The sequence below is a fragment of the Cebus imitator genome, unplaced genomic scaffold (genome assembly GCF_001604975.1).
Source record: "Cebus imitator isolate Cc_AM_T3 unplaced genomic scaffold, Cebus_imitator-1.0 Scaffold268, whole genome shotgun sequence".
NCBI lineage: Eukaryota > Metazoa > Chordata > Mammalia > Primates > Cebidae > Cebus > Cebus imitator.
The window spans coordinates 1,432,021-1,445,397 of record NW_016107583.1 but is presented as its reverse complement, the minus strand read 5'-3'; the positions used below and the strand labels follow the sequence as shown (position 1 = coordinate 1,445,397).

The 13,377-nt window shown below is 36.5% G+C and overlaps 1 protein-coding gene and 1 non-coding gene across 3 annotated transcripts in view; one reads left to right on the top strand and one right to left on the bottom strand.

Annotated features, from left to right (window-relative positions):
• The window catches only part of STAT4 (signal transducer and activator of transcription 4), a 116,446-nt gene that overhangs the window by 87,256 nt on the left and 15,813 nt on the right, over positions 1–13,377 (bottom strand). The window lies entirely within an intron of this gene.
• Positions 1,867–1,972, top strand: LOC119467240. The gene has a single exon (XR_005195778.1). It is a non-coding gene; the product is annotated as a U6 spliceosomal RNA (small nuclear RNA).

The window sequence follows — 13,377 nt, the reverse complement described above, 5'->3', positions numbered from 1 at the left end:
GATAGTTTATCAGAGTTGGCTACCTTTGAGAGAAGACCTGAAACCAAAGTTGTTCACTTGCTTAACAAAAGGCCTGACATACAACATTTTACCAAGTGCATGTTTTTTCATTCATCAATAATGTTGGAGATTAGAATCTATATTTATTTAGCTTTTTAGTAGAGTTAAAAAGTTATAGACTTGGGAAATTAATTGTCCCAAAAATACAGTTTCTATCTTCTAATGTATACATGAGTATTTTTTAAAAGATGAGACAATGTTTGCCCATTCATTGGTACGTTCTTTTGCCTGCTAAATGAACAATGAGAAAATGTGTTTAATTTACAGCAGAAGTGACAAAAGGAGGATGTTCTTAATCATATTGGTAAGGGTTTAGAAAGCTTACCGGGTCTGTTCACGCAATATTGGTTCCTAGAGATTTTAACAACAGGAAATAGATTCAGGTGGTTCTGCTGTGGTTTAGAAATCAAAGGATGGGACACCCTGGGGGTCATTCTTTGCCCTTTGACCCCTTGCATGTCAATGAGAATATAGGAGAAGAGAATGAGTTTTAGATACCCATTATGGCACTTTAAAATAATTTAAGATACATGCGAGGCTTTTAATTTCATTGTGCTTATAAAGGCAGAATGGAGTAAAAATGGAAAAGGATGGCTCATTTCCAGAGGACTAGTTAAATTATGGTACATCCATCAGATGTGAAAGACTTATGTAAGAACACTGTAAAGCATTGCTAAAAGAAATTAAAGATCTGAATAAATGAAGAGGTGTTTTGTGTTCATGAATTGGAAGACCCAAAATTATTAAGATGTCATTTTTTCCCAAAATGATCTATAGATTCGGTGTAATCCCAATGAAAATCCCATCAGGTTTATTTGTTGAAATTGTCAAGCTAGTACCAACATTTATGTGGAAATTTCAATGATCAAGAAAAATTGAGGCAATTTTGAAGGAGAACAAGGTTTCTAGACTTTTACTGTCATATAACAAGATTAGAAATCTATGACAGTTAGCTATATTGTGGTATAGGTGCAGGTAGAGACAAACAGACTAACATAATAGGGACACACATAAATAAAAGTCCCCTGATTCATGTCAAAAACACCACTGCAGTGCAATGACGAAGGGATGATCATTTCAATAAATGGCTCTGGGTCAATTAGATGCCCACATGGATTGCTTCTCAGCCTTATGGCTAAGGTCAAGTGCAGTATGCACATGGAAAAAGTCTACCTTACCCCTATGTCCTTGCAGATATAAAAGGCATCCAATGGATCCTAGTTCTTAATGGAAAAGATTAAAACACTAAAGTTCTCAGAAGAAAACCTAGAAGAACGTTATGATCTAAGGCAAGGAAAGTTTTTTTTTATAAAAAGAATACAAAGAATGGTAACATTTTAAAAATTTGAAAAATTGAATCTCAATTATAACTAAGAACTGTTGTTCATCAAAAGACATCACAGAAAGGAGACTGAAAAGGCAAGGCACAATATAGAAGATATTAGCAATATATATATCTGACAAAGATTCATTTGGAATATGTAAAGAATCAGGAATTAATAAAAGAGACAAAAAAAAAATTTTAAATGGTCAAAAAGCCTAGACAACATAGGGAGTCCCTGTCTCTATGAAAATAAAAATAGAAAAATAAATAAATTAACCAGGTATGGTGGCATGCACCTGTGGTCCCAGCTACTAAGAAGGCTGAGGTGGGAGAATGACTTGAGGCTGGGAAGTCGAGGCTACAGTGAGTGAGCTGTGATTGACTCACTGCACTCCAGCATGGGTGACAGAGCAAGATCCTGTCTCAATAAATAAATAAATAGGCAAAGAATTAAAGCGGTACTTTAAAAAAAGAGAATATCAGTGCTTGCTTCAGCAGCACATATATGAAAATTGGAATGATACAGAATCAATTTGCATGGCCCCGATCAAGGATGACACACAAATTTGTAAAACATTCCATATTTTTTTTGTTTATAACTCAAAGGAGAAACGCTTGAGGGGATGGATATCTTAGGATACCTTATTCTCCGTGATGTGCTTATTTCACATTGCAAGCCTGTATCAAAACATCTCATGTACCCCACAAATATATATACCAACCATGTACCTACACAAATTAAGAAAAATAAAAATAAAGAGGATAACAATATGGCCATTAAGCATAAGAGTCTCAACATTATTAATCATCAGGGTAATGGAAATTTAAATTACAACGATTTGCCACTAGATGCACCCTGAAATGATAAAAATGAATTAAAAAAAAAAGACTGACAATAACATGTGTTGGCTAGAAAGTAGAGCAACTGAACTCTCATGTACTTCTGTGGCACTGTTAATTACTACAACCACCATGGAAATGCCTGTGGCAGCATCTCCTAAATCTGCACATCTAAATGCACTATTACCCAACCATTCTACCTCTGGGAATATGCTCAAAAGTAATGAGTGCTTATGCCTACTAGTAAAGGATACAAACAAAAATGTTCCTACGTTTCATTCATAATAAGCAAAAACTGGAAACAGTCTAAGTTTCCACCCACAGAAGAATGAATAAATAAATTGTACTATAGTTATACAGTAAAATACTAAGCTGTAACTAAAACAATAAAACAAAGGAAAAATACAGTTAAAACAGCATGGATAAATCTCATAACATAGAGTGAAAAAAGTCTAACTCCAGAAAATTATTCAGTGAAATTTCATTCATATGACTTTCCAGATAGCCAAGAGAAACCTATAGTTACATAAGAAGGGCGGTTATCTTTGTGACTGGTGTTGACTAGGAAAAGCATTGGAAAGATTTCTACATCTTGAATTGGTGGTAGTTACATGGATGCATATTAAAAATTCATTGAGCTATACAATTAAGATTTGTGTAGTTTACTGTATGCTTATTTTGCATCAACAAACACATCTTTAAAAAGCCATGCACTTTGCTCTAAGTGCCTTGTATTAAAATATGACATAATATTCAACCTCAGTCTATACCTCTTTCAGTTTGACTTTAAAACTTTCTCATGAAATAGAGTGGGCAGTGAAAAGAAATGTCTCTCCTATGCGATTTCTAAGTGAATCTTGACCACTTTGTCATTGTTTTGTTCGAGAAACTTCAAAATCTTCTGTATTCCTGGAGTCCAGAGTGTTAAAGCTCCTGACTTAGCTCCTGGGGAGTTGGGGATGGTTCAGAAAAACCACCTCCCCTTCTAGGTGAGGGCTAGTTCTAGGTGTGCCTTGGACTTCCTTTCACTTCAGTCCTTACTCCTCTCCAGGGTGGGTACATTTTCTCTCAGCTTCCAGAGGTTTAGTGTCTTCCTCCTTCTGCTGAAAGGTTTTCTCTACCTTTCCTGCTTCTGGTCCCATCCAACCTGACCTTCTCTCACATGTACCATATTCTCAAAATACAGATGCTTCTCCACTCATGAGGGGGTTTCATCCCAGTAAGCCCATCATCAATTGGAAAATATTCTAAATCGAAAGTGTGATTAATACACCTAACTTACTGAATATCATAGTTTAGCCTAGCCTACCTTAAACATGCTCAGAATACTTACATTAGCCAAGCATTGGGCAAAATCATCTAACACAAAGCCTATTACATAATAGTGTGAAATATCTCACATAATGTATTGAATACAGTACACTATAGAGTATTGGCTATTCATCCTCATAATTGCTTGGCCAACTGGGAGCAGGGCTCACTGCCACTAGCCAGCATCATGAGAGTATTGTACTGTGTATTATAGCTAGCCCCAGAAAAGATCAAAATTCAAAATTTAAAGTATGGTTCCTACTGGGTGTTTATTGCTTTTGCACCATCATAAAGTTGAAAAATTGTAAGTCAAACCATCCTAAGTTAGAAACCATTTGTACACTTCTTTGTAAAGCCAATTCCTTCTGTCCTTAGAAACTGCTGATTCCAGCAAAGAAACTCTAAAAATCTAAATTGTTCTTATGAACTCTATCTAAACTGATCTTGCAATAATGACATGATATTTGATCTATTTAGTTAGGAATATTCGTTGCAATAAGGCAACATTCATATTTTCAATGTTAGCTCAACTTCTCATTTATTTAGAAAGATACTGTGCCCTTGCTATATGCTGGGCTCTGTGGGGTGAAGCACTAGAAAGGCAAAGATGAATTCACTCAAAGAGCTCACAGTGTTATGTAGGAGACAGGCAAATATGTAGACACATTAGTTTCACTTATTTCCTATTATAATAACTTTCTACTGTATATCACATAGAATTTATCAAACTCATCCTGTTATCCCACTTCCCTCCCTAAATCTAATCTGCATTATGCATCAACATCTATGTCTGTCTATGTCAATAACCCAAGCTAAAACCCTCAGCCATCTCTTATTTTTCACTTTCTCATATTTACTTATCATATGTCAATTCTTTCACCAAATTCTCTCACGACTGTAGCACTTGTTCTCCATTCCTGTGCCACTCCCTAGATGAGAATTCTAATTTCCTTCTCCCTGCACTATGGCAATACTGTTCAAACAGGTCTCCATGCCTCCAGTTTCACCACTGCTATTCTATACTCCACACTGTCTCCAGAGAAGTCTCTCTCTGTCTCTATAGTTTTGTCTCCACCGCTAGGAAGACTTTTTATTTATTAGGAACAGAAATATAAGAATCCAAAGGAAAAGATTTGGCGAGTTGATGAGTTGCTCAACTACAGAGAGCCAATAAAATATTAATTCTTTCCAACATAAATCTTGACAGATGTAAGTTATGGAAACCTGGTAAGTTGTAAAGGGCAGTTGTTTTTTTTAAGTTTGATATGGTACAGATTATCTTTCCATTCCCATATCTTTCTACTGAGGCAGAGGTCACAGATTAAACAATAGAAAACAGACAGGTTCTTGATGTCTTTCTTTCTTTCTTTTCTTTTTTTTAAGACGGGGTTTCACCACGTTGGTCAGGCTGGTCTTGAACTCCCGACCTCAGGTGATCCGCCCACCTTGGCCTCCAAAGTTCTTGATGTCATAGCCATTTATGTGGTTCTCATTTTTTAGGCGCCAATACAGCTCTTGGCTATCTGCGTGACTTTACACCTCATTGTGCACTTAGGAGCCCACTGGGGGTGAGATCACTACGTTCTTGACAAAAGTAGCCAATCAGAGCATTATGGTAATAGACAATTGGAAATTGACTATCTACTGAGCCACTGGCTCTGGAGCCTCAATTGTTTATTATTATTATTATTATTATTATTATTGTTATTGTTATTGAGACAGGGTCTTGCTGTCACCCAGGCTAGAGTGCAGTGGTGCAACCATAACTTGCTGTAACCTCAAACTCCTGGGCTTAAGCAATCGTACCACCTCAGCCACCCAAGTAGCTAGGACTACAGGTGTACGCTATCATGCCCAACTAATTTTTTATTTTTTTGTAGAGATAGGATCTCACTATGTTTCCCAGTCTGGTCTTGAACTCCTTGCCTCAAGCAATCCTCCCACCTCAGCCCCCCAAAGTGCCGAGATTATAGACGTGAGTCACCATGCTGCGCCTGGATCCTCATTATCAAAAGAGAGTGTGTGGAGAGTTAGGTTAAAGTTGAGCAAATCTTTTGTCCCCAGGTCATCTCTAGGAAAGGCAGTAATGAAAGGCCAGAAGGTGCCTGGTGACTTGATGAAGAAACCAACTTATTGCCTGAGTCATGAACTTCTTGTTGGTTAATTAAATTGATCCATTTGAAGTTATTTGTTCGGACACATTAAAGGAAGATGTTCAATGCCTACAAATTAAATTTAGAGATCTACTAACTTTAGATACCTGCTTGACCATTACTCCCTTCAGTTACAACTTTAAAGCTAAACATAAATTAATTTTTAACTGATTTGAATTATATTGACAAACTTGTTTTCAAGTAGATCTATTTATTTTTGCTCTCATTTTTATACTTTTGCTTATTAAACCTACTTTAACAAAGCTTGTATTAAAATATGTCAGAAGGCTTATTTAAGGAAAAAGTCTTGTGAGCTGTCTTGGTTTTGATTAAGTATCTCTTTGGAAAGTTTCCAAATCATGATGAATTTAGAACAGTGTAGATGGCTTTCTTATAGGTCTTCATCTCCATTAAATGGGCACAAATTATTTTCTAAAACTATTAGTCAAAAGACACAATTATCCTACTTTTTAGATGATTATCTGCCCAAGTTTTGCTTAACAATCACCACGATGCTCCTGGCAAACGAAGCAGAAGATAGTAAAAATCAACAGATGACTTTGAACACCTTCACGTCGTCTTTCTCTACTGGCATCTTGTACCTCCCCACCCACTTCCTCAGTGGTATGGTTAGTTGTCACACTAGAGGCTGCAGAAGTCGCATTTTTTTCCTGGCCACAGACTGCCCTCTAGTTTGGCAGTTTCTCTGCAAGCTTGTTACAGCTGACAGTCCAGCAGATTCACATGCTGGGATTTCCATATCGGCTCCTGGACAGATTGGGTGGGCTTCTTCTGTAAGTACCCATGATGACATGGGTCTTGGACTTGACTTTTCATCACATGAAATTGTTCTCCCCACATTGGTATGTTACAGCTAGTCGTGTTTGTTGGTTGGCTGGTTGACATTCTGGCTCTGTCGGTCAGGCTGGAGTGCAGTGGCATGATCACAGCTCACTGCAGCCTTTACCAGAAGGGCTCAAATGAGCCTCCCTCCTCACCAACTCATATAGCTGTCTACAGGTGCACACCACCATGCCCTGCTAATTTTTTAACTTTTTGTAGAGATGGGGTCTCCTTATATTGAACAGATTGGCGGCCAACTTTTGTATTAAAGAAAATAAAATCCATCCAGTCTCTGGATGATTTGATGAGAGGGAGAACAGAGGTTGGAATGAGAAAAAAAATAAAAATTTCAGCAGCAGAATTCCCCAATATTCTTTTGCCTAGAGCAGACAAGGGGTGGGTTTCCTAGAGAGAAAATGAGCTCTGGATACATTTTCAATAAAAATATATTGAAACCTTTGATGGTTCCCTATTAAGTCCAAACTACTTAGCATGGCATTCAAGGTCTTCAATCCTCTTTTAAGGTTTAAAGTGCCTCGCTTGTTTATGGGATGGGGTAGGAAATCTCATGTTGTCATGTTCTTGCTCTTGCTGTGCCAAATACTCTTTTTCCTCTACTTCTCTTCAAAGAGTCTTGAACTATGCTTTTATAACCAATCCATTGGTTTCTAACTCTAGGAATTATGATTGCAGATGCCTCTACCATGGTGCTTACCAAACTACATCATAAATATTTATTTGCACTTTGTCCCCATTCTAGATAGCAAACTCTTACAATATAAGAATTTTGTCTAGGCACTCTTCACTTTATGTCTTTGTCAGTCAACAGTATCCTGATGTTAACACCCATATGATGTAATCAATATTCAGTCAACAAATATCTGTGGAGTAGACAGTCATTGTACCCCAAAGTAAATTATATGTGAGCCCACCTTTTAAGAAATTCAAGCTGTCACTTGGAATAAAAATGATGTTTCATCATCTAAAAAGTAATTATTGTGTAAAAAACCCCAGACTCTGGCATAAACTTAACAGAAAATAAAAAATCAGGGAAAGGATGAATCGTCATGGACTCGAGTGTTAAGTTGTTAAAGAAGATTTAATCAGGAGGAAGAGCAATCTAGGATAAAATAAAGGCTTGGAGGGATATGCACAAAATGACTCATGGATAAAGTTTTAGGTGGTTGGGGCCTTCTGTGGATCATATCGGATTCCAATTAGAGTGATATGCACAAATTGTGATGCACCCCATCCACCTTGTGCTGATGATCCCATACTATGCAACAAACAAAGTCTTAACAACTAATTCACACTTCATCTTAAACAGCACGACACAGAGTTCTCTAAGCTTTTGAAATGTGAGTGTTGCGATACTGGCATCATGGTATTATCTTAAAGGGGGACAGATTTTGAGGGTTTGCATTGGGGAATTGGGAAAATAACTGTGGAGTGATTGACGAATTGACTGCCACCCATGTGTGGCAAAATGGCATGAATATTGATCCCTCAACTGAGAACTCCTTCAGAGTTAACACAAAGTGGCTACACATTCTTCTCAGGTCTCAGGTTGAGGTCGTCTCTTCCCTTCTCTTTGTGTGTGGTGTATAGAGGGGAAGGAAGAGGAGGGAACTGAGAAAGCAACACGAGTTATGAGAGAAGATCTAACAGATTCAGAGCAGCTCCACGTTTCAAGCCACTTTTCTTTCCTCTCTGGTATTGCAAAATCTGTTTCTAATGCTTTACCTTGTCATATTAAAAATCTCACTTTATGGGATATTCAGAACCAAAAAGAGGATTTTTACAGACTGAACAAGAAGGAACCCACCTATGGTTTGATTTTCGAGGTGCTTTCAGCTCTAACATATTTTCATTCAGTCATACCCAAATGACTTCCAAGAAATAGGCCATGGTGGTTCAAAGAGTAGAGTAAGTGAGGTGCAGGTTACACTCTCTCATGCCCCCTTACACACTGAGTTTAAACTCTCACTAATAGTCATTACTCTGGTTTGTGAAAAATACTTTATAGGCGGTAAGATTACTAACCACAGTGTTAACACCAAAACTCTGAGCAAAGCTTTCTAATTGATAGGGATTTTTATTTTTCTAATATCAGAGAAGATTGTTATTGCCTGTTTCCCTCTCCTTTCCTAACACTACGTTTTGATGAATAGCCATAGAAGTTCCCAACATTTAAAAGCCAAAACATAGGAATCATGAACTTTTTGCAGTTGCTTCTAACTGAAAGGCTGAGAAGCAATTGAATGTGAACTTTTTAGACTGTGAGTTTCGTGACTTCCTCTATTTGTGTTCCTAGTGCTTAAAATGTGATTGATAACATAGCAAGTACTCTTTAAATATTTGTTGACTAAATAAAACTTGCTATGTGATATTTACAAAAGCTATACCCAGTAAAAAATGACACAGAAAGTATAAAATTGAATTCATTTACCAGTTAGTAAATGATAATAAAAATAAAAGCATGCAATGAAATTTTAAGATGAAAAATAGCAAATGGGTCAAAGGAGGAGGTTTTAGATGGAATTTTAAAAATGTGAATGTACAGGCATGGTGGTGCATGCCTGAAGTCCTGGCTACTTGGAAGCCTGAGGTGGGAAGATCACTTGAGCCCAGGAGTTCAAGTCCAGCCTGGGCAACACAGCAAGACCCCATCTCTGAAAAACAGAAAAGAAAAGAAAAAGGTCCCTTTTAAAAAGTTTCAATTCTCCAATAAGATGTTAACTTCTACCTGTGCTCCTTACAACATTGTATCAAAAATGTATAAAGCAAAACTTTGAGAAGATTAGGAGACGTGATAAATCCATGGTAGTAAAAAAAGACTAACGTGTCACTTTCAAAAAAAGTCAGTGGAATTTTTTAACAGATCTCCTTCCTTCTTTCTTCACTCAAAACAGTTCATTTAACAGCCAGAATGAGTTTTTTAAAACAGAAATTTGTTCTTGTCACTCCCTTGCTCAAATTCCTCAGCGGTTTCCCACCCACAATAAGTCTCAAATTTCTTATTAAGATCCATAAGCGTCTTTATGAGATAGCCCCAGCTCACCTCTATGACCTTATCACCTTTCTATTACTTCATGTTTCGTGTGCATTCTTATAAAAAACATAATTTGTCTTATGACTGAGGAGTTTTATCAATTTAATATATATTATTTCGATTTTTTGACATTTTGTGCATTTAATTTCTTATGTAGTCTATTTCCACTTGTTTTAGCGGTCTTTTTTAAGTTTTGCCAAGCATGCTTAGTTTCTATGCTAATTAATTTCCTTTAGGAATTCCTTCCATTAAGGTATTTTTGTGGTGAACTTTCAATCTTGTATAATAACTTAGCTGGGAATAAAATTTTGCAAGATAATATATTGCAGCTCTGTGAAAAAGTATTCTGCCCTCCTCTCACTTGTTACTGTTTTGGCTCTCAGTCTATCTCCCTTTTTTTAAATAGATAATGTATTTGTTATCCTCTGTTACTTTTAGAATATTTTCTTTCTAGTGTCCTATAGTTCCTTTGCTTTTTAAATGTATTGTGCTGGGGAACGTGTATTTCTAAAACCTAAGAATGCATGGAAGCCATCAAGTTAGCTTCTACTTAAATTTTGTTTTACATGTTTTTCTTATTTTTTTTTTTTTTGTCTCTGTGATTTCCTCTAATTTGTGGTAAGCTTATTTATGCATTTTAAAACCTCTTATAATTTATATAGTATTTCTATGTATTTGTAGTGGACTGTTTTTTTAAATTTATCTAGACAGAAATAGAATTCAAAACTGGAATTACGGACAACTTAGACATGAAAAATGAGAGCACTGCATATTAATGCATGCAAAGTCATCTCTCAAAAATATCAATAATTAAATGCATTTATAAAGAAAAAGAGATGACAATTAAGTATCTGAATAAAGTTAGAAAAATGTTAAAAAGTACAATGAGGAAAGAAGGTGGATATAGCACCAGATTGTATGATCATGACCGTAGCAAGTGTGGATGAGAATATTGAGCCAGAACTCTAGCCCTTTGAGGAGAGTGTAAATTGGTATAACCATTTTTGGAAAACAGCTTTGCATTATGTAGCACAATTAAAGATGTACATAGTGCCTGATTCAGTAGTTCCACTCCTAGGTATACATTCTAGATAATTTCTTACAAATGTGCCCCAAGGGACACATGTAAGAATGTTCACAGCAACATTGTTTATCATAGTGAAGAAATACAGGAAATAAGGCAAATGCCCATCAACAGTAGAATGAATAAATTGTGGTAATTCACACAGTGGAATACCATGCAGCAATGAAAATGAATAAACTACTGCTACACACATCCACATGGATGAATGTCAGGAACCGTGCTAAGTGAAGAAAGCAAGTTGCTGAAGTATACATATAGTGTGATCTCGCTTACATGAGATTTAGCAGCTTTCAAACATAGATACTATATTGTTTTGGGATACTTATGTGGTAAAATGGTCAAAAAGGAAAAACTGACAAATGCAAAATTTGGGTCAGTGGTTGCTCCAGGTGGAAAAAGAGCAGAGTGGAGTCAGGAAGGAGGCACAAGAGGCTTCAAAGGTAATGGTAACATTTGGGTATAAAATGTCAACAGTTTGCAAAAGCCAGAATTCTCTGATGTTTTGTATTGGAAGGAGTAGATGGATACTACATTCCTGTTTCATGGTTTCCTCAATTGGTATCATCTGAATGTCCCAGGTAGAGAAGCTAAGTCCTAGGGACAAGATTTGGGCCTGTGAATGCAGGTTTCTCCAAGTTGATCCAGGCGCAGCTGTGCTGTAGCCAACCCAGGGGAGTGGAGCAAATTGGAGGCCTGTCTATTCTCTACATTTGTGGAGTTGTGTGCTATCTAGATTTATAACTACTCCTGAAGAGAAGACAGCATGAAACCCACCATTCATTCCACACAAAATTACGATTGGAACATAACTGAAGACAAATGTTTCTTAAGAAATGAAGGACTTTCATTTTTCACATTATACCCTTCTATTCTGTTTGACTTTTCACTCTAAGCAGAGCTTACATTCAGTGGGTATGCATCAGTAGGACTAATAAGCTACTGGATCCTATCGTTTTCTCATTAGTTATTGCTTACACTGTCTTGGTTGTAAAATAGCTTCAACATCACTCCTAACTGTAAACAAAAACTGCAGGTTGGCCTAACACTTCTCCAGTGTTGACAGAGCTATGTCTACAAATACTTGAGAGAAAGAAAAAGTAAACCTAGAACTTTATAGCAAGTCGGGGTGTCATTTACAGTACCAGATATTCTTAAGCATGAATGTCCTCAAAGATTATAGTACCACTGAGAGTTTCTTGAAAAACTACTTGATGAAATCTAGGCAATTCAGAATGAATTACAATTTGAAACCTCAGGAATGGAGAAGTAATGGTTAAAGAAGTGGTGATGAGCACTGAATCTACTTATACATAAAACTAAGAAATGTATGGAATTGCCATGATACAACAAGGATGATATAACTAACAAAATATAATATAAATGATGAAAATTGGCAGGTGGAGGGATGGGAATGAGAAGTGGAAGCAAATTTAACAATGTTAATTTCTCCTCATGTTTAATAGCATGGAGTCAACAGATAACTGCCTAAAAGTGAAACGTGGTTTCTGTATCTCATCTCTTAATGCTTTTCATGGCTTTAAAAATTAACTTGAGTGAAATTTCTTTTGGACAAAAGATATTTCTTATGTTGAGGAAATATTTAATATTTTAAAATAATTCAATATTTAATTGAATTCAAATAAAAACTTTATTTTAAAATAAATAATATGATTTTTTATCTGCTATTCCTATGTAGATATTCATTTATTCATAAATCATTTATTGAGCACCTACTATGTGTCTAGGCACACTCTCCAGGCACTGGGGATATAGCAGTAAATAAAACAAAACCCCTCTCTTTATGAAGATGATATTCTAATGGCAATAAAAAGGCAAGTAAATATAGAGGAAGCCAGAGGTTTATAAAAGCTATGGAGGAAAATAATGTAAGGTAAGAGATATGGAGAGTTCCTGGTGTGTGTGTGGTTGGGGGCAGTGGAGAGGAGCATCTGTAGCAATTCCACCTTCCATCTGCATAAATACATGATAAAAAGATGTCTGGAATTACACGCATCAAATATTAATATGTTTATTTCCAGGCCATAGATTTTTTTTCATACTTTCTTCTTTGAACTTTTTGTGTTGCTTTGACTTTTAAAAATTATGAATATGCACTATTTTTATTTTTCTTAGGTCATTCCATCTGAGGGCGAAAGACAAAGAGGAAGGTGAATAAGGAAAAGAGGTTTGCAACAGAATGTCCAAGAATAATGATTCAGAAATCATGTTTCTAGATATTTACCCAAATGAGTTGAAAACTTACTCCTACACAAAATCTTGCATATGAATGCTAATAGTAGCTTTATTCACAATGGCCAAAAATGAATAAACAAACTGTGGCACATCTGTACAAAAGAATATTATTCAGCAGCAAAAAGAAATAAGCTATCAAGCCATGCAAAGACACAAAGGAACCTTAAAAACATATTGCCAAGTGAAAGAAGCCAATCTGGGAAGGCCACAGACTATATGATTCCAACTGCATGACATCCTAGAAAAGGCAAAACTGTAAAGTGGGGATTACACAACCCAGTCTACCACATTCACACCTGAGCAATCCTTCCGAAGTGTAAGTCTGAGCCCACCCAACCTGCTGCTACAACCACAGCTGACACCCACCCACATGTGCTACCTATAGGCCTGGAGACTGGCCCTCCCAACCAATCACAGCTGCTGCCAACATCAGCATGGACTGCTTGGGAGCAAAGTG